The sequence below is a fragment of the Eleutherodactylus coqui genome, unplaced genomic scaffold, assembly GCF_035609145.1.
Source record: "Eleutherodactylus coqui strain aEleCoq1 unplaced genomic scaffold, aEleCoq1.hap1 HAP1_SCAFFOLD_471, whole genome shotgun sequence".
Lineage (NCBI taxonomy): Eukaryota > Metazoa > Chordata > Amphibia > Anura > Eleutherodactylidae > Eleutherodactylus > Eleutherodactylus coqui.
Genome location: NW_027102177.1, coordinates 22,909 through 36,051, shown reverse-complemented (window position 1 = coordinate 36,051; position 13,143 = coordinate 22,909). Strand labels below are relative to the sequence as shown.

The following is a 13,143-nucleotide window of genomic DNA, read 5'->3' as shown; positions in this document are numbered from 1 at the left end:
CTCCTCCTTTCCTATGGGCTTTCTGCAGTGCGAACGCACCTCCGAAAAGGAAAGAAACCTACTCACGGCCTTAAAAGTCAACGGGACCTGGGATTCCCAGCCGGTCACCCATACTGGTACTTGCCAGGCCTCAAGCTGGCTGGCGGCCGCGATCTGACGAGAGCAGGCACATTCAGCTTAGAATGCCCGTTGACAGCTCCTCCTCCTTTCCTATGGGCTTTCTGCAGTGCGAACGCACCTCCGAAAAGGAAAGAAACCTACTCACGGCCTTAAAAGTCAACGGGACCTGGGATTCCCAGTCGGTCACCCATACTGGTACTTGCCAGGCCTCAAGCTGGCTGGCGGCCGCGATCTGACGAGAGCAGGCACATTCAGCTTAGAATGCCCGTTGACAGCTCCTCCTCCTTTCCTATGGGCTTTCTGCAGTGCGAACGCACCTCCGAAAAGGAAAGAAACCTACTCACGGCCTTAAAAGTCAACGGGACCTGGGATTCCCAGCCGGTCACCCATACTGGTACTTGCCAGGCCTCAAGCTGGCTGGCGGCCGCGATCTGACGAGAGCAGGCACATTCAGCTTAGAATGCCCGTTGACAGCTCCTCCTCCTTTCCTATGGGCTTTCTGCAGTGCGAACGCACCTCCGAAAAGGAAAGAAACCTACTCACGGCCTTAAAAGTCAACGGGACCTGGGATTCCCAGCCGGTCACCCATACTGGTACTTGCCAGGCCTCAAGCTGGCTGGCGGCCGCGATCTGACGAGAGCAGGCACATTCAGCTTAGAATGCCCGTTGACAGCTCCTCCTCCTTTCCTATGGGCTTTCTGCAGTGCGAACGCACCTCCGAAACGGAAAGAAACCTACTCACGGCCTTAAAAGTCAACGGGACCTGGAATTCCCAGCCGGTCACCCATACTGGTACTTGCCAGGCCTCAAGCTGGCTGGCGGCCGCGATCTGACGAGAGCAGGCACATTCAGCTTAGAATGCCCGTTGACAGCTCCTCCGCCTTTCCTATGGGCTTTCTGCAGTGCGAACGCACCTCCGAAACGGAAAGAAACCTACTCACGGCCTTAAAAGTCAACGGGACCTGGGATTCCCAGCCGGTCACCCATACTGGTACTTGCCAGGCCTCAAGCTGGCTGGCGGCCGCGATCTGACGAGAGCAGTCACATTCAGCTTAGAATGCCCGTTGACAGCTCCTCTGCCTTTCCTATGGGCTTTCTGCAGTGCGAACGCACCTCCGAAAAGGAAAGAAACCTACTCACGGCCTTAAAAGTCAACGGGACCTGGGATTCCCAGCCGGTCACCCATACTGGTACTTGCCAGGCCTCAAGCTGGCTGGCGGCCGCGATCTGACGAGAGCAGGCACATTCAGCTTAGAATGCCCGTTGACAGCTCCTCCTCCTTTCCTATGGGCTTTCTGCAGTGCGAACGCACCTCCGAAAAGGAAAGAAACCTACTCACGGCCTTAAAAGTAAACGGGACCTGGGATTCCCAGCCGGTCACCCATACTGGTACTTGCCAGGCCTCAAGCTGGCTGGCGGCCGCGATCTGACGAGAGCAGGCACATTCAGCTTAGAATGCCCGTTGACAGCTCCTCCTCCTTTCCTATGGGCTTTCTGCAGTGCGAACGCACCTCCGAAAAGGAAAGAAACCTACTCACGGCCTTAAAAGTCAACGGGACCTGGGATTCCCAGCCGGTCACCCATACTGGTACTTGCCAGGCCTCAAGCTGGCTGGCGGCCGCGATCTGACGAGAGCAGGCACATTCAGCTTAGAATGCCCGTTGACAGCTCCTCCTCCTTTCCTATGGGCTTTCTGCAGTGCGAACGCACCTCCGAAAAGGAAAGAAACCTACTCACGGCCTTAAAAGTCAACGGGACCTGGGATTCCCAGCCGGTCACCCATACTGGTACTTGCCAGGCCTCAAGCTGGCTGGCGGCCGCGATCTGACGAGAGCAGGCACATTCAGCTTAGAATGCCCGTTGACAGCTCCTCCTCCTTTCCTATGGGCTTTCTGCAGTGCGAACGCACCTCCGAAAAGGAAAGCAACCTACTCACGGCCTTAAAAGTCAACGGGACCTGGGATTCCCAGCCGGTCACCCATACTGGTACTTGCCAGGCCTCAAGCTGGCTGGCGGCCGCGATCTGACGAGAGCAGGCACATTCAGCTTAGAATGCCCGTTGACAGCTCCTCCTCCTTTCCTATGGGCTTTCTGCAGTGCGAACGCACCTCCGAAAAGGAAAGAAACCTACTCACGGCCTTAAAAGTCAACGGGACCTGGGATTCCCAGCCGGTCACCCATACTGGTACTTGCCAGGCCTCAAGCTGGCTGGCGGCCGCGATCTGACGAGAGCAGGCACATTCAGCTTAGAATGCCCGTTGACAGCTCCTCCTCCTTTCCTATGGGCTTTCTGCAGTGCGAACGCACCTCCGAAAAGGAAAGAAACCTACTCACGGCCTTAAAAGTCAACGGGACCTGGGATTCCCAGTCGGTCACCCATACTGGTACTTGCCAGGCCTCAAGCTGGCTGGCGGCCGCGATCTGACGAGAGCAGGCACATTCAGCTTAGAATGCCCGTTGACAGCTCCTCCTCCTTTCCTATGGGCTTTCTGCAGTGCGAACGCACCTCCGAAAAGGAAAGAAACCTACTCACGGCCTTAAAAGTCAACGGGACCTGGGATTCCCAGCCGGTCACCCATACTGGTACTTGCCAGGCCTCAAGCTGGCTGGCGGCCGCGATCTGACGAGAGCAGGCACATTCAGCTTAGAATGCCCGTTGACAGCTCCTCCTCCTTTCCTATGGGCTTTCTGCAGTGCGAACGCACCTCCGAAACAGAAAGAAACCTACTCACGGCCTTAAAAGTCAACGGGACCTGGGATTCCCAGCCGGTCACCCACACTGGTACTTGCCAGGCCTCAAGCTGGCTGGCGGCCGCGATCTGACGAGAGCAGGTACATTCAGCTTAGAATGCCCGTTGACAGCTCCTCCTCCTTTCCTATGGGCTTTCTGCAGTGCGAACGCACCTCCGAAAAGGAAAGCAACCTACTCACGGCCTTAAAAGTCAACGGGACCTGGGATTCCCAGCCGGTCACCCATATTGGTACTTGCCAGGCCTCAAGCTGGCTGGCGGCCGCGATCTGACGAGAGCAGGCACATTCAGCTTAGAATGCCCGTTGACAGCTCCTCCTCCTTTCCTATGGGCTTTCTGCAGTGCGAACGCACCTCCGAAAAGGAAAGAAACCTACTCACGGCCTTAAAAGTCAACGGGACCTGGGATTCCCAGCCGGTCACCCATACTGGTACTTGCCAGGCCTCAAGCTGGCTGGCGGCCGCGATCTGATGAGAGCAGGCACATTCAGCTTAGAATGCCCGTTGACAGCTCCTCCTCCTTTCCTATGGGCTTTCTGCAGTGCGAACGCACCTCCGAAAAGGAAAGAAACCTACTCACAGACTTAAAAGTCAACGGGACCTGGGATTCCAAGCCGGTCACCCATACTGGTACTTGCCAGGCCTCAAGCTGGCTGGCGGCCGCGATCTGACGAGAGCAGGCACATTCAGCTTAGAATGCCCGTTGACAGCTCCTCCTCCTTTCCTATGGGCTTTCTGCAGTGCGAACGCACCTCCGAAAAGGAAAGAAACCTACTCACGGCCTTAAAAGTCAACGGGACCTGGGATTCCCAGCCGGTCACCCATACTGGTACTTGCCAGGCCTCAAGCTGGCTGGCGGCCGCGATCTGACGAGAGCAGGCACATTCAGCTTAGAATGCCCGTTGACAGCTCCTCCTCCTTTCCTATGGGCTTTCTGCAGTGCGAACGCACCTCCGAAACGGAAAGAAACCTACTCACGGCCTTAAAAGTCAATGGGACCTTTGATTCCCAGCCGGTCACCCATACTGGTACTTGCCAGGCCTCAAGCTGGCTGGCGGCCGCGATCTGACGAGAGCAGGCACATTCAGCTTAGAATGCCCGTTGACAGCTCCTCCTCCTTTCCTATGGGCTTTCTGCAGTGCAAACGCACCTCCGAAAAGGAAAGCAACCTACTCACGGCCTTAAAAGTCAACGGGACCTGGGATTCCCAGCCGGTCACCCATACTGGTACTTGCCAGGCCTCAAGCTGGCTGGCGGCCGCGATCTGACGAGAGCAGGCACATTCAGCTTAGAATGCCCGTTGACAGCTCCTCCTCCTTTCCTATGGGCTTTCTGCAGTGCGAACGCACCTCCGAAAAGGAAAGCAACCTACTCACGGCCTTAAAAGTCAACGGGACCTGGGATTCCCAGCCGGTCACCCATACTGGTACTTGCCAGGCCTCAAGCTGGCTGGCGGCCGCGATCTGACGAGAGCAGGCACATTCAGCTTAGAATGCCCGTTGACAGCTCCTCCTCCTTTCCTATGGGCTTTCTGCAGTGCGAACGCACCTCCGAAACGGAAAGAAACCTACTCACGGCCTTAAAAGTCAACGGGACCTGGGATTCCCAGCCGGTCACCCATACTGGTACTTGCCAGGCCTCAAGCTGGCTGGCGGCCGCGATCTGACGAGAGCAGGCACATTCAGCTTAGAATGCCCGTTGACAGCTCCTCCTCCTTTCCTATGGGCTTTCTGCAGTGCGAACGCACCTCCGAAAAGGAAAGAAACCTACTCACGGCCTTAAAAGTCAACGGGACCTGGGATTCCCAGCCGGTCACCCATACTGGTACTTGCCAGGCCTCAAGCTGGCTGGCGGCCGCAATCTGACGAGAGCAGGCACATTCAGCTTAGAATGCCCGTTGACAGCTCCTCCTCCTTTCCTATGGGCTTTCTGCAGTGCGAACGCACCTCCGAAAAGGAAAGAAACCTACTCACGGCCTTAAAAGTCAACGGGACCTGGGATTCCCAGCCGGTCACCCATATTGGTACTTGCCAGGCCTCAAGCTGGCTGGCGGCCGCGATCTGACGAGAGCAGGCACATTCAGCTTAGAATGCCCGTTGACAGCTCCTCCTCCTTTCCTATGGGCTTTCTGCAGTGCGAACGCACCTCCGAAAAGGAAAGAAACCTACTCACGGCCTTAAAAGTCAACGGGACCTGGGATTCCCAGCCGGTCACCCATACTGGTACTTGCCAGGCCTCAAGCTGGCTGGCGGCCGCGATCTGACGAGAGCAGGCACATTCAGCTTAGAATGCCCGTTGACAGCTCCTCCTCCTTTCCTATGGGCTTTCTGCAGTGCGAACGCACCTCCGAAAAGGAAAGAAACCTACTCACGGCCTTAAAAGTCAACGGGACCTGGGATTCCCAGCCGGTCACCCATACTGGTACTTGCCAGGCCTCAAGCTGGCTGGCGGCCGCGATCTGACGAGAGCAGGCACATTCAGCTTAGAATGCCTGGTGACAGCTCCTCCTCCTTTCCTATGGGCTTTCTGCAGTGCGAACGCACCTCCGAAAAGGAAAGAAACCTACTCACGGCCTTAAAAGTCAACGGGACCTGCGATTCCCAGCCGGTCACCCATACTGGTACTTGCCAGGCCTCAAGCTGGCTGGCGGCCGCGATCTGACGAGAGCAGGCACATTCAGCTTAGAATGCCCGTTGACAGCTCCTCCTCCTTTCCTATAGGCTTTCTGCAGTGCAAACGCACCTCCGAAACGGAAAGAAACCTACTCACGGCCTTAAAAGACAACGGGACCTGGGATTCCCAGCCGGTCACCCATACTGGTACTTGCCAGGCCTCAAAGCTGGCTGGCGGCCGCGATCTTACGAGAGCAGGCACATTCAGCTTAGAATGCCCGTTGACAGCTCCTCCTCCTTTCCTATGGGCTTTCTGCATGGGAACGCACCTCCGAAAAGGAAAGAAACCTACTCACGGCCTTAAAAGTCAACGGGACCTGGGATTCCCAGCCGGTCACCCATACTGGTACTTGCCAGGCCTCAAGCTGGCTGGCGGCCGCGATCTGACGAGAGCAGGCACATTCAGCTTAGAATGCCCGTTGACAGCTCCTCCTCCTTTCCTATGGGCTTTCTGCAGTGCGAACGCACCTTCGAAAAGGAAAGAAACCTACTCACGGCCTTAAAAGTCAACGGGACCTGGGATTCCCAGCCGGTCACCCATACTGGTACTTGCCAGGCCTCAAGCTGGCTGGCGGCCGCGATCTGACGAGAGCAGGCACATTCAGCTTAGAATGCCCGTTGACAGCTCCTCCTCCTTTCCTATGGGCTTTCTGCAGTGCGAACGCACCTCCGAAACGGAAAGAAACCTACTCACGGCCTTAAAAGTCAACGGGACCTGGGATTCCCAGCCGGTCACCCATACTGGTACTTGCCAGGCCTCAAGCTGGCTGGCGGCCGCGATCTGACGAGAGCAGGCACATTCAGCTTAGAATGCCCGTTGACAGCTCCTCCTCCTTTCCTATGGGCTTTCTGCAGTGCGAACGCACCTCCGAAACGGAAAGAAACCTACTCACGGCCTTAAAAGTCAACGGGACCTGGGATTCCCAGCCGGTCACCCATACTGGTACTTGCCAGGCCTCAAGCTGGCTGGCGGCCGCGATCTGACGAGAGCAGGCACATTCAGCTTAGAATGCCCGTTGACAGCTCCTCCTCCTTTCCTATGGGCTTTCTGCAGTGCGAACGCACCTCCGAAAAGGAAAGAAACCTACTCACGGCCTTAAAAGTCAACGGGACCTGGGATTCCCAGCCGGTCACCCATACTGGTACTTGCCAGGCCTCAAGCTGGCTGGCGGCCGCGATCTGACGAGAGCAGGCACATTCAGCTTAGAATGCCCGTTGACAGCTCCCCCTCCTTTCCTATGGGCTTTCTGCAGTGCGAACGCACCTCCGAAACGGAAAGAAACCTACTCACGGCCTTAAAAGTCAACGGGACCTGGGATTCCCAGCCGGTCACCCATACTGGTACTTGCCAGGCCTCAAGCTGGCTGGCGGCCGCTATCTGACGAGAGCAGGCACATTCAGCTTAGAATGCCCGTTGACAGCTCCTCCTCCTTTCCTATGGGCTTTCTGCAGTGCGAACGCACCTCCGAAAAGGAAAGAAACCTACTCACGGCCTTAAAAGTCAACGGGACCTGGGATTCCCAGCCGGTCACCCATACTGGTACTTGCCAGGCCTCAAGCTGGCTGGCGGCCGCGATCTGACGAGAGCAGGCACATTCAGCTTAGAATGCCCGTTGACAGCTCCTCCTCCTTTCCTATGGGCTTTCTGCAGTGCGAACGCACCTCCGAAACGGAAAGAAACCTACTCACGGCCTTAAAAGTCAACGGGACCTGGGATTCCCAGCCGGTCACCCATACTGGTACTTGCCAGGCCTCAAGCTGGCTGGCGGCCGCGATCTGACGAGAGCAGGCACATTCAGCTTAGAATGCCCGTTGACAGCTCCTCCGCCTTTCCTATGGGCTTTCTGCAGTGCGAACGCACCTCCGAAACGGAAAGAAACCTACTCACGGCCTTAAAAGTCAACGGGACCTGGGATTCCCAGCCGGTCACCCATACTGGTACTTGCCAGGCCTCAAGCTGGCTGGCGGCCGCGATCTGACAAGAGCAGTCACATTCAGCTTAGAATGCCCGTTGACAGCTCCTCTGCCTTTCCTATGGGCTTTCTGCAGTGCGAACGCACCTCCGAAAAGGAAAGAAACCTACTCACGGCCTTAAAAGTCAACGGGACCTGGGATTCCCAGCCGGTCACCCATACTGGTACTTGCCAGGCCTCAAGCTGGCTGGCGGCCGCGATCTGACGAGAGCAGGCACATTCAGCTTAGAATGCCCGTTGACAGCTCCTCCTGCTTTCCTATGGGCTTTCTGCAGTGCGAACGCACCTCCGAACGGGAAAGAAACCTACTCACGGCTTTAAAAGTCAACGGGACCTGGGATTCCCAGCCGGTCACCCATACTGGTACTTGCCAGGCCTCAAGCTGGCTGGCGGCCACGATCTGACGAGAGCAGGCACATTCAGCTTAGAATACCCGTTGACAGCTCCTCCTCCTTTCCTATGGGCTTTCTGCAGTGCGAACGCACCTCCGAAAAGGAAAGAAACCTACTCACGGCCTTAAAAGTCAACGGGACCTGGGATTCCCAGCCGGTCACCCATACTGGTACTTGCCAGGCCTCAAGCTGGCTGGCGGCCGCGATCTGACGAGAGCAGGCACATTCAGCTTAGAATGCCCGTTGACAGCTCCTCCTGCTTTCCTATGGGCTTTCTGCAGTGCGAACGCACCTCCGAAACGGAAAGAAACCTACTCACGGCCTTAAAAGTCAACGGGACCTGGGATTCCCAGCCGGTCACCCATACTGGTACTTGCCAGGCCTCAAGCTGGCTGGCGGCCGCAATCTGACGAGAGCAGGCACATTCAGCTTAGAATGCCCGTTGACAGCTCCTCCTCCTTTCCTATGGGCTTTCTGCAGTGCGAACGCACCTCCGAAAAGGAAAGAAACCTACTCACGGCCTTAAAAGTCAACGGGACCTGGGATTCCCAGCCGGTCACCCATACTGGTACTTGCCAGGCCTCAAGCTGGCTGGCGGCCGCGATCTGACGAGAGCAGGCACATTCAGCTTAGAATGCCCGTTGACAGATCCTCCTCCTTTCCTATGGGCTTTCTGCAGTGCGAACGCACCTCCGAAAAGGAAAGAAACCTACTCACGGCCTTAAAAGTCAACAGGACCTGGGATTCCCAGCCGGTCACCCATACTGGTACTTGCCAGGCCTCAAGCTGGCTGGCGGCCGCGATCTGACGAGAGCAGGCACATTCAGCTTAGAATGCCCGTTGACAGCTCCTCCTCCTTTCCTATGGGCTTTCTGCAGTGCGAACGCACCTCCGAAAAGGAAAGAAACCTACTCACGGCCTTAAAAGTCAACGGGACCTGGGATTCCCAGCCGGTCACCCATACTGGTACTTGCCAGGCCTCAAGCTGGCTGGCGGCCGCGATCTGACGAGAGCAGGCACATTCAGCTTAGAATGCCCGTTGACAGCTCCTCCTCCTTTCCTATGGGCTTTCTGCAGTGCGAACGCACCTCCGAAAAGGAAAGAAACCTACTCACGGCCTTAAAAGTCAACGGGACCTGGGATTCCCAGCCGGTCACCCATACTGGTACTTGCCAGGCCTCAAGCTGGCTGGCGGCCGCGATCTGACGAGAGCAGGCACATTCAGCTTAGAATGCCCGTTGACAGCTCCTCCTCCTTTCCTATGGGCTTTCTGCAGTGCGAACGCACCTCCGAAAAGGAAAGAAACCTACTCACGGCCTTAAAGTCAACGGGACCTGGGATTCCCAGCCGGCCACCCATACTGGTACTTGCCAGGCCTCAAGCTGGCTGGCGGCCGCGATCTGACGAGAGCAGGCACATTCAGCTTAGAATGCTCGTTGACAGCTCCTCCTCCTTTCCTATGGGCTTTCTGCAGTGCGAACGCACCTCCGAAAAGGAAAGAAACCTACTCACGGCCTTAAAAGTCAACGGGACCTGGGATTCCCAGCCGGTCACCCATACTGGTACTTGCCAGGCCTCAAGCTGGCTGGCGGCCGCGATCTGACGAGAGCAGGCACATTCAGCTTAGAATGCCCGTTGACAGCTCCTCCTCCTTTCCTATGGGCTTTCTGCAGTGCGAACGCACCTCCGAAAAGGAAAGAAACCTACTCACGGCCTTAAAAGTCAACGGGACCTGGGATTCCCAGCCGGTCACCTATACTGGTACTTGCCAGGCCTCAAGCTGGCTGGCGGCCGTGATCTGACGAGAGCAGGCACATTCAGCTTAGAATGCCCGTTGACAGCTCCTCCTCCTTTCCTATGGTCTTTCTGCAGTGCGAACGCACCTCCGAAAAGGAAAGAAACCTACTCACGGCCTTAAAAGTCAACGGGACCTGGGATTCCCAGCCGGTCACCCATACTGGTACTTGCCAGGCCTCAAGCTGGCTGGCGGCCGCGATCTGACGAGAGCAGGCACATTCAGCTTAGAATGCCCGTTGACAGCTCCTCCTCCTTTCCTATGGGCTTTCTGCAGTGCGAACGCACCTCCGAAAAGGAAAGAAACCTACTCACGGCCTTAAAAGTCAACGGGACCTGGGATTCCCAGCCGGTCACCCATACTGGTACTTGCCAGGCCTCAAGCTGGCTGGCGGCTGCGATCTGACGAGAGCAGGCACATTCAGCTTAAAATGCCCGTTGACAGCTCCTCCTCCTTTCCTATGGGCTTTCTGCAGTGCGAACGCACCTCCGAAACGGAAAGAAACCTACTCACGGCCTTAAAAGTCAACGGGACCTGGGATTCCCAGCCGGTCACCCATACTGGTACTTGCCAGGCCTCAAGCTGGCTGGCGGCCGCGATCTGACGAGAGCAGGCACATTCAGCTTAGAATGCCCGTTGACAGCTCCTCCTCCTTTCCTATGGGCTTTCTGCAGTGCGAACGCACCTCCGAAAAGGAAAGAAACCTACTCACGGCCTTAAAAGTCAACGGGACCTGGGATTCCCAGCCGGTCACCCATACTGGTACTTGCCAGGCCTCAAGCTGGCTGGCGGCCGCGATCTGACGAGAGCAGGCACATTCAGCTTAGAATGCCCGTTGACAGCTCCTCCTCCTTTCCTATGGGCTTTCTGCAGTGCGAACGCACCTCCGAAACGGAAAGAAACCTACTCACGGCCTTAGAAGTCAACGGGACCTGGGATTCCCAGCCGGTCACCCATACTGGTACTTGCCAGGCCTCAAGCTGGCTGGCGGCCGCGATCTGACGAGAGCAGGCACATTCAGCTTAGAATGCCCGTTGACAGCTCCTCCTCCTTTCCTATGGGCTTTCTGCATGCGAACGCACCTCCGAAACGGAAAGAAACCTACTCACGTCCTTAAAAGTCAACGGGACCTGGGATTCCCAGCCGGTCACCCATACTGGTACTTGCCAGGCCTCAAGCTGGCTGGCAGCCGCGATCTGACGAGAGCAGGCACATTCAGCTTAGAATGCCCGTTGACAGCTCCTCCTCCTTTCCTATGGGCTTACTGCATGCGAACGCACCTCCGAAAAGGAAAGAAACCTACTCACGGCCTTAAAAGTCAACGGGACCTGGGATTCCCAGCCGGTCACCCATACTGGTACTTGCCAGGCCTCAAGCTGGCTGGCGGCCGCGATCTGACGAGAGCAGGCACATTCAGCTTAGAATGCCCGTTGACAGCTCCTCCTCCTTTCCTATGGGCTTTCTGCAGTGCGAACGCACCTCCGAAAAGGAAAGAAACCTACTCACGGCCTTAAAAGTCAACGGGACCTGGGATTCCCAGCCGGTCACCCATACTGGTACTTGCCAGGCCTCAAGCTGGCTGGCGGCCGCGATCTGACGAGAGCAGGCACATTCAGCTTAGAATGCCCGTTGACAGCTCCTCCTCCTTTCCTATGGGCTTTCTGCAGTGCGAACGCACCTCCGAAGCGGAAAGAAACCTACTCACGGCCTTAAAAGTCAACGGGACCTGGGATTCCCAGCCGGTCACCCATACTGGTACTTGCCAGGCCTCAAGCTGGCTGGCGGCCGCGAATCTGACGAGAGCAGGCACATTCAGCTTAGAATGCCCGTTGACAGCTCCTCCTGCTTTCCTATGGGCTTTCTGCAGTGCGAACGCACCTCCGAACGGGAAAGAAACCTACTCACGGCTTTAAAAGTCAACGGGACCTGGGATTCCCAGCCGGTCACCCATACTGGTACTTGCCAGGCCTCAAGCTGGCTGGCGGCCACGATCTGACGAGAGCAGGCACATTCAGCTTAGAATACCCGTTGACAGCTCCTCCTCCTTTCCTATGGGCTTTCTGCAGTGCGAACGCACCTCCGAAAAGGAAAGAAACCTACTCACGGCCTTAAAAGTCAACGGGACCTGGGATTCCCAGCCGGTCACCCATACTGGTACTTGCCAGGCCTCAAGCTGGCTGGCGGCCGCGATCTGACGAGAGCAGGCACATTCAGCTTAGAATGCCTGTTGACAGCACCTCCTGCTTTCCTATGGGCTTTCTGCAGTGCGAACGCACCTCCGAAACGGAAAGAAACCTACTCACGGCCTTAAAAGTCAACGGGACCTGGGATTCCCAGCCGGTCACCCATACTGGTACTTGCCAGGCCTCAAGCTGGCTGGCGGCCGCGATCTGACGAGAGCAGGCACATTCAGCTTAGAATGCCCGTTGACAGATCCTCCTCCTTTCCTATGGGCTTTCTGCAGTGCGAACGCACCTCCGAAAAGGAAAGAAACCTACTCACGGCCTTAAAAGTCAACAGGACCTGGGATTCCCAGCCGGTCACCCATACTGGTACTTGCCAGGCCTCAAGCTGGCTGGCGGCCGCGATCTGACGAGAGCAGGCACATTCAGCTTAGAATGCCCGTTGACAGCTCCTCCTCCTTTCCTATGGGCTTTCTGCAGTGCGAACGCACCTCCGAAAAGGAAAGAAACCTACTCACGGCCTTAAAAGTCAACGGGACCTGGGATTCCCAGCCGGTCACCCATACTGGTACTTGCCAGGCCTCAAGCTGGCTGGCGGCCGCGATCTGACGAGAGCAGGCACATTCAGCTTAGAATGCCCGTTGACAGCTCCTCCTCCTTTCCTATGGGCTTTCTGCAGTGCGAACGCACCTCCGAAAAGGAAAGAAACCTACTCACGGCCTTAAAGTCAACGGGACCTGGGATTCCCAGCCGGTCACCCATACTGGTACTTGCCAGGCCTCAAGCTGGCTGGCGGCCGCGATCTGACGAGAGCAGGCACATTCAGCTTAGAATGCTCGTTGACAGCTCCTCTTCCTTTCCTATGGGCTTTCTGCAGTGCGAACGCACCTCCGAAAAGGAAAGAAGCCTACTCACGGCCTTAAAAGTCAACGGGACCTGGGATTCCCAGCCGGTCACCCATACTGGTACTTGCCAGGCCTCAAGCTGGCTGGCGGCCGCGATCTGACGAGAGCAGGCACATTCAGCTTAGAATGCCCGTTGACAGCTCCTCCTCCTTTCCTATGGGCTTTCTGCAGTGCGAACGCACCTCCGAAAAGGAAAGAAACCTACTCACGGCCTTAAAAGTCAACGGGACCTGGGATTCCCAGCCGGTCACCCATACTGGTACTTGCCAGGCCTCAAGCTGGCTGGCGGCCGCGATCTGACGAGAGCAGGCACATTCAGCTTAGAATGCCCGTTGACAGCTCCTCCTCCTTTCC

At 56.7% G+C, this 13,143-nt stretch overlaps 61 pseudogenes; all 61 read right to left on the bottom strand.

Moving 5' to 3' along the window:
- Positions 1–75: 75 nt before the first annotated feature.
- LOC136599001 (5S ribosomal RNA) lies at positions 76–194 on the bottom strand (annotated as a pseudogene).
- An 80-nt stretch (positions 195–274) lies between these two features.
- On the bottom strand, positions 275–393 carry LOC136599046 (5S ribosomal RNA; annotated as a pseudogene).
- An 80-nt stretch (positions 394–473) lies between these two features.
- LOC136599000 (5S ribosomal RNA) lies at positions 474–592 on the bottom strand (annotated as a pseudogene).
- Positions 593–672: 80 nt separating this feature from the next.
- On the bottom strand, positions 673–791 carry LOC136598999 (5S ribosomal RNA; annotated as a pseudogene).
- Positions 792–871: 80 nt separating this feature from the next.
- Positions 872–990, bottom strand: LOC136598947 (5S ribosomal RNA; annotated as a pseudogene).
- Positions 991–1,070: 80 nt separating this feature from the next.
- On the bottom strand, positions 1,071–1,189 carry LOC136599226 (5S ribosomal RNA; annotated as a pseudogene).
- An 80-nt stretch (positions 1,190–1,269) lies between these two features.
- LOC136598998 (5S ribosomal RNA) lies at positions 1,270–1,388 on the bottom strand (annotated as a pseudogene).
- An 80-nt stretch (positions 1,389–1,468) lies between these two features.
- Positions 1,469–1,587, bottom strand: LOC136599189 (5S ribosomal RNA; annotated as a pseudogene).
- Positions 1,588–1,667: 80 nt separating this feature from the next.
- On the bottom strand, positions 1,668–1,786 carry LOC136598997 (5S ribosomal RNA; annotated as a pseudogene).
- An 80-nt stretch (positions 1,787–1,866) lies between these two features.
- Positions 1,867–1,985, bottom strand: LOC136598994 (5S ribosomal RNA; annotated as a pseudogene).
- Positions 1,986–2,065: 80 nt separating this feature from the next.
- Positions 2,066–2,184, bottom strand: LOC136598993 (5S ribosomal RNA; annotated as a pseudogene).
- An 80-nt stretch (positions 2,185–2,264) lies between these two features.
- Positions 2,265–2,383, bottom strand: LOC136598992 (5S ribosomal RNA; annotated as a pseudogene).
- Positions 2,384–2,463: 80 nt separating this feature from the next.
- On the bottom strand, positions 2,464–2,582 carry LOC136599033 (5S ribosomal RNA; annotated as a pseudogene).
- Positions 2,583–2,662: 80 nt separating this feature from the next.
- On the bottom strand, positions 2,663–2,781 carry LOC136598991 (5S ribosomal RNA; annotated as a pseudogene).
- An 80-nt stretch (positions 2,782–2,861) lies between these two features.
- LOC136598935 (5S ribosomal RNA) lies at positions 2,862–2,980 on the bottom strand (annotated as a pseudogene).
- An 80-nt stretch (positions 2,981–3,060) lies between these two features.
- LOC136599138 (5S ribosomal RNA) lies at positions 3,061–3,179 on the bottom strand (annotated as a pseudogene).
- Positions 3,180–3,259: 80 nt separating this feature from the next.
- Positions 3,260–3,378, bottom strand: LOC136599282 (5S ribosomal RNA; annotated as a pseudogene).
- An 80-nt stretch (positions 3,379–3,458) lies between these two features.
- On the bottom strand, positions 3,459–3,577 carry LOC136599187 (5S ribosomal RNA; annotated as a pseudogene).
- An 80-nt stretch (positions 3,578–3,657) lies between these two features.
- LOC136598990 (5S ribosomal RNA) lies at positions 3,658–3,776 on the bottom strand (annotated as a pseudogene).
- Positions 3,777–4,055: 279 nt separating this feature from the next.
- Positions 4,056–4,174, bottom strand: LOC136598989 (5S ribosomal RNA; annotated as a pseudogene).
- Positions 4,175–4,254: 80 nt separating this feature from the next.
- LOC136598988 (5S ribosomal RNA) lies at positions 4,255–4,373 on the bottom strand (annotated as a pseudogene).
- Positions 4,374–4,453: 80 nt separating this feature from the next.
- On the bottom strand, positions 4,454–4,572 carry LOC136598987 (5S ribosomal RNA; annotated as a pseudogene).
- An 80-nt stretch (positions 4,573–4,652) lies between these two features.
- On the bottom strand, positions 4,653–4,771 carry LOC136599202 (5S ribosomal RNA; annotated as a pseudogene).
- An 80-nt stretch (positions 4,772–4,851) lies between these two features.
- Positions 4,852–4,970, bottom strand: LOC136599137 (5S ribosomal RNA; annotated as a pseudogene).
- Positions 4,971–5,050: 80 nt separating this feature from the next.
- On the bottom strand, positions 5,051–5,169 carry LOC136598986 (5S ribosomal RNA; annotated as a pseudogene).
- Positions 5,170–5,448: 279 nt separating this feature from the next.
- LOC136599197 (5S ribosomal RNA) lies at positions 5,449–5,567 on the bottom strand (annotated as a pseudogene).
- A 279-nt stretch (positions 5,568–5,846) lies between these two features.
- On the bottom strand, positions 5,847–5,965 carry LOC136598984 (5S ribosomal RNA; annotated as a pseudogene).
- Positions 5,966–6,045: 80 nt separating this feature from the next.
- Positions 6,046–6,164, bottom strand: LOC136598982 (5S ribosomal RNA; annotated as a pseudogene).
- Positions 6,165–6,244: 80 nt separating this feature from the next.
- Positions 6,245–6,363, bottom strand: LOC136598981 (5S ribosomal RNA; annotated as a pseudogene).
- An 80-nt stretch (positions 6,364–6,443) lies between these two features.
- On the bottom strand, positions 6,444–6,562 carry LOC136598980 (5S ribosomal RNA; annotated as a pseudogene).
- Positions 6,563–6,642: 80 nt separating this feature from the next.
- On the bottom strand, positions 6,643–6,761 carry LOC136598979 (5S ribosomal RNA; annotated as a pseudogene).
- Positions 6,762–6,841: 80 nt separating this feature from the next.
- LOC136599231 (5S ribosomal RNA) lies at positions 6,842–6,960 on the bottom strand (annotated as a pseudogene).
- An 80-nt stretch (positions 6,961–7,040) lies between these two features.
- On the bottom strand, positions 7,041–7,159 carry LOC136598978 (5S ribosomal RNA; annotated as a pseudogene).
- Positions 7,160–7,239: 80 nt separating this feature from the next.
- Positions 7,240–7,358, bottom strand: LOC136598977 (5S ribosomal RNA; annotated as a pseudogene).
- A 279-nt stretch (positions 7,359–7,637) lies between these two features.
- Positions 7,638–7,756, bottom strand: LOC136598976 (5S ribosomal RNA; annotated as a pseudogene).
- An 80-nt stretch (positions 7,757–7,836) lies between these two features.
- Positions 7,837–7,955, bottom strand: LOC136599239 (5S ribosomal RNA; annotated as a pseudogene).
- Positions 7,956–8,035: 80 nt separating this feature from the next.
- LOC136598975 (5S ribosomal RNA) lies at positions 8,036–8,154 on the bottom strand (annotated as a pseudogene).
- Positions 8,155–8,234: 80 nt separating this feature from the next.
- Positions 8,235–8,353, bottom strand: LOC136599201 (5S ribosomal RNA; annotated as a pseudogene).
- Positions 8,354–8,433: 80 nt separating this feature from the next.
- On the bottom strand, positions 8,434–8,552 carry LOC136598973 (5S ribosomal RNA; annotated as a pseudogene).
- An 80-nt stretch (positions 8,553–8,632) lies between these two features.
- Positions 8,633–8,751, bottom strand: LOC136599127 (5S ribosomal RNA; annotated as a pseudogene).
- An 80-nt stretch (positions 8,752–8,831) lies between these two features.
- On the bottom strand, positions 8,832–8,950 carry LOC136598972 (5S ribosomal RNA; annotated as a pseudogene).
- An 80-nt stretch (positions 8,951–9,030) lies between these two features.
- Positions 9,031–9,149, bottom strand: LOC136598970 (5S ribosomal RNA; annotated as a pseudogene).
- Positions 9,150–9,228: 79 nt separating this feature from the next.
- Positions 9,229–9,347, bottom strand: LOC136599249 (5S ribosomal RNA; annotated as a pseudogene).
- An 80-nt stretch (positions 9,348–9,427) lies between these two features.
- LOC136598969 (5S ribosomal RNA) lies at positions 9,428–9,546 on the bottom strand (annotated as a pseudogene).
- A 279-nt stretch (positions 9,547–9,825) lies between these two features.
- On the bottom strand, positions 9,826–9,944 carry LOC136598968 (5S ribosomal RNA; annotated as a pseudogene).
- An 80-nt stretch (positions 9,945–10,024) lies between these two features.
- LOC136599136 (5S ribosomal RNA) lies at positions 10,025–10,143 on the bottom strand (annotated as a pseudogene).
- Positions 10,144–10,223: 80 nt separating this feature from the next.
- On the bottom strand, positions 10,224–10,342 carry LOC136598967 (5S ribosomal RNA; annotated as a pseudogene).
- Positions 10,343–10,422: 80 nt separating this feature from the next.
- On the bottom strand, positions 10,423–10,541 carry LOC136598966 (5S ribosomal RNA; annotated as a pseudogene).
- Positions 10,542–10,621: 80 nt separating this feature from the next.
- On the bottom strand, positions 10,622–10,740 carry LOC136598965 (5S ribosomal RNA; annotated as a pseudogene).
- A 79-nt stretch (positions 10,741–10,819) lies between these two features.
- On the bottom strand, positions 10,820–10,938 carry LOC136599121 (5S ribosomal RNA; annotated as a pseudogene).
- Positions 10,939–11,017: 79 nt separating this feature from the next.
- On the bottom strand, positions 11,018–11,136 carry LOC136598964 (5S ribosomal RNA; annotated as a pseudogene).
- An 80-nt stretch (positions 11,137–11,216) lies between these two features.
- LOC136598962 (5S ribosomal RNA) lies at positions 11,217–11,335 on the bottom strand (annotated as a pseudogene).
- An 80-nt stretch (positions 11,336–11,415) lies between these two features.
- Positions 11,416–11,535, bottom strand: LOC136599253 (5S ribosomal RNA; annotated as a pseudogene).
- An 80-nt stretch (positions 11,536–11,615) lies between these two features.
- Positions 11,616–11,734, bottom strand: LOC136599238 (5S ribosomal RNA; annotated as a pseudogene).
- Positions 11,735–11,814: 80 nt separating this feature from the next.
- LOC136599234 (5S ribosomal RNA) lies at positions 11,815–11,933 on the bottom strand (annotated as a pseudogene).
- An 80-nt stretch (positions 11,934–12,013) lies between these two features.
- LOC136598961 (5S ribosomal RNA) lies at positions 12,014–12,132 on the bottom strand (annotated as a pseudogene).
- Positions 12,133–12,212: 80 nt separating this feature from the next.
- On the bottom strand, positions 12,213–12,331 carry LOC136599126 (5S ribosomal RNA; annotated as a pseudogene).
- An 80-nt stretch (positions 12,332–12,411) lies between these two features.
- On the bottom strand, positions 12,412–12,530 carry LOC136598960 (5S ribosomal RNA; annotated as a pseudogene).
- A 79-nt stretch (positions 12,531–12,609) lies between these two features.
- LOC136599199 (5S ribosomal RNA) lies at positions 12,610–12,728 on the bottom strand (annotated as a pseudogene).
- An 80-nt stretch (positions 12,729–12,808) lies between these two features.
- On the bottom strand, positions 12,809–12,927 carry LOC136598958 (5S ribosomal RNA; annotated as a pseudogene).
- An 80-nt stretch (positions 12,928–13,007) lies between these two features.
- On the bottom strand, positions 13,008–13,126 carry LOC136598957 (5S ribosomal RNA; annotated as a pseudogene).
- Positions 13,127–13,143: the final 17 nt, after the last annotated feature.